This window comes from Portunus trituberculatus, chromosome 34 (assembly GCF_017591435.1).
Source record: "Portunus trituberculatus isolate SZX2019 chromosome 34, ASM1759143v1, whole genome shotgun sequence".
In the NCBI taxonomy this organism is placed as follows: domain Eukaryota; kingdom Metazoa; phylum Arthropoda; class Malacostraca; order Decapoda; family Portunidae; genus Portunus; species Portunus trituberculatus.
This window is the reverse complement of record NC_059288.1, coordinates 282,501-285,442: the sequence shown is the minus strand read 5'-3', so window position 1 is coordinate 285,442 and position 2,942 is coordinate 282,501. Positions and strand designations below refer to the sequence as shown.

The 2,942-nt window shown below is 36.3% G+C and overlaps 1 protein-coding gene across 4 annotated transcripts in view; it reads right to left on the bottom strand.

Annotated features, from left to right (window-relative positions):
• Positions 1–400: 400 nt before the first annotated feature.
• The window catches only part of LOC123512532, a 20,064-nt gene continuing 17,522 nt past the window's right edge, over positions 401–2,942 (bottom strand). For all 4 annotated transcript variants that reach the window (XR_006677118.1, XM_045268951.1, XM_045268954.1 and 1 more), the window contains one exon: positions 401–2,942. This exon is cut by the window's right edge. The gene's annotated coding sequence lies outside the window, so the exon portion shown is untranslated.

The following is a 2,942-nucleotide window of genomic DNA, read 5'->3' as shown; positions in this document are numbered from 1 at the left end:
TTTAGTTTTTAATTAATTTATTTATCTTAATTTTTATTTCATTTTTTTTTCTTTATTTATTATTATTATTATTTTATTTTTTGTCTAACATCACGCCACATTTGTGAGAACACCTAAGACTCACTTATGGGTCACTTGAGACACCAATGGCTGTTTTCAATTATGTAAGCTTGCTAGGCCATTAATGACTATTATTTGTGATTTAATTTTTACAATAGAAATTTTCTTACCATCTTTAATTTATCAGAGTACAGACACTAGAGAAAGACCGCCTTTTACGTTTCTTTTTCTATTAATATAATTTTCAGGCATTTCATGTAAATCTTTTATATGTAACAATTAACTCCGAAACATTTTGCTTCCTGTGTTGAATCCTGGTGAGTGTGATCAAGACAATAGAGGCATTTAATCAATTTATTATGTCATAAGGAATTGTTACATATAGTTAATACATAATCTAAAACATGCTAAGTAAAGATTAGTGAGAAGCATAATATGAAATGGTATATACTAATAACTAAATACTGCGCAAGTCTGCTATGTGGAGACTTACTGTAACCACACATATCATGTGTACACACATTTTTATTATTATTATTATTAAACTACACCCTTTACTCTAACTGGAATTGAAGCCATACCCTCTAATGTCCTTCTGCCAAAGATGAAGAGATGAAGGACTGCCTTGACAACAAACCAATAATGGATGCAACTGACATTGTTCCTCTACCTGTGATCATGGTAGAGTATGTTCCTCCCTCCCTCCCTCCCTGCTTGAACCATAGCTATCATCCTTGTCCCTCTCAAAGTTTTCTCATGTACTGTACTTCAGTTCAACATCTCTTCATTCTTTGTCAAATTTGTTGTCAATCAAACTGCCAGTCAACTTCTACAGGGTCATCCACTAGCTCAATGCTGTCTTTCTTGGGAAACTCTTCCATCCAAGTGTATTACTTTAGACTTTAATTTACATTTCTTTCAAACTCAAGGATAGATACAAGAAATTACTAGTGGCTTTGTTCCAATGTTTTATCACGAGCTTAACATGGTCAAGTGGCCTGGAGTCCTTGTACAATTTTATTTCCCACATGTGCAGTAATAAAGCAGGAATCAGGCATTTTTTATGTACTCTCATCAACTCCACGTCTACAAATCAAAACTCTCTGCACTGAATTCTGAAGAAACAAATTTTCCAATGACCTACAATAACATTTTTAGACAACCACACACAAAGCTCTTAAAATAAAACCACTTGACAGTAAGTCACTGTTAATTGGTGGTCAAAATCTCCCTCAACCTGATATCTTTCCTTCCAATGAAATGAAGGACTGAGTAACAAATGTAGCCAAGACAATAAACAATCTGAGATATCTTGGTCAACCAAACTTTAGTTGTCCATAATTGTTATTTATTATTATTATTATTATTGATACATCCCAACAGGTCTCCCAGAACACTTGCAGCAAAAAAATCATAAGGTGCAATAGGCAAGGAAGCCACAGGGCTGCATTAGAGCAGGGCACTACAGGTACACAGGAAAGTTGTGCCTTGATTTACAAAATTTCTAATAACACTTAAGGCTTACAATGTGGCACCAAATATACAAATTTTGAGTTCATTATTTCAAAACTCCAAAAGAAATTAAAATACGGCACAGAAATAACCTCTTACAGAGACTTGAGGAATAAGCATACAATCATTCACTCACTCACTCACTCTCTCTCTCTGAATGGTGGAGGAATGACTACCTCACTCTCCTGTATTAGCAAGATCCACAAAAAAGTTCCCACCAAATTCCCTCTTTCATGATCAGGAACATCTTGTAGGACATCCACTCATGGGACAACAGTCCAGAGGATGATTAGTTAGTAGTATAGCTGTGGATTAATATAAGTGTAGGATCAGATTCCTACTTTTCCTGGGGTCACAAACTAAACAAAGTGACCTTCCTCTCATGGCAGTGATACCCACTCAGGGAAGAGAGTCTCAATGCAGGATAGCAGGACAGCATCCCCACACCTTCATGTGCTAAGGGGTGGCACTGCCTTACCACCAGCACAGCATGTTGCATCTTGTGCTAAGCATTACTTGCCATGTTTTCTTATTTCTTGTAGGCAAGTGAAAGAAAAAATGTGAAGATACTCGAGTAAGGTGTGAAGCTGGCACCTTACGTTCGCGTGTGGGGAAATGTGATACAATACTCCCAACAGTTTTCTCTCTTTTAAGTGTAGGAGAAAATATTTCTACAAGACTGTAGGGATGGACGCACCACACTATTACTACATATTCATGCTCCATTTGTGGAGCTATTCAAGTAACTCATGGCAATATAGCTTTAACTTCCTTAAAGGTATATCTGCCTCCCCTTTATAAGAACCAAGCTTGAAAATTGATTAACATTTCTCTTGCTTCTTGACCCTGATCGCACACTGTTCCTGGGCAGTAGTGTGATGCAGGAAAAGCTGTCATGTGTTGCATTTTGCAAAACAACATTTGAAGTATAAGTATTATATACTCATCATCACAAATTATATACTCAGCATGTACTTATGCTTTAGAAATTATGGTGTTTAGTAAGGGAGAGAGTGGATGACTCGAGGCAAGACATGGACCACTGGCCCCTGCATTACTTCACTGATGATTTTTTTTTTTTTTTTCTTTTTTTACTTCACTTACTTTTTTTTTTTTTTTTGGTTAGAATTTATGTTTTAGTAAAATTTCAGGAATTATGTGACCAAAAAAATCCTTCAGCCACCAAAGGAACATTGTATGTATATGCACCCACCTCAGCATTTTCTTGGCTGTTGCTCACACAAAAGCTGTGTGTGGTGGTGGTGGTGGTTTGATGAATGCGCCACTCCCTCCTTACCATAACACTTCAGGGCTTCAAGTGTCAATCAAACCTCATTTTAATTACTTCAAAAAATTCTATATCTTTTCAG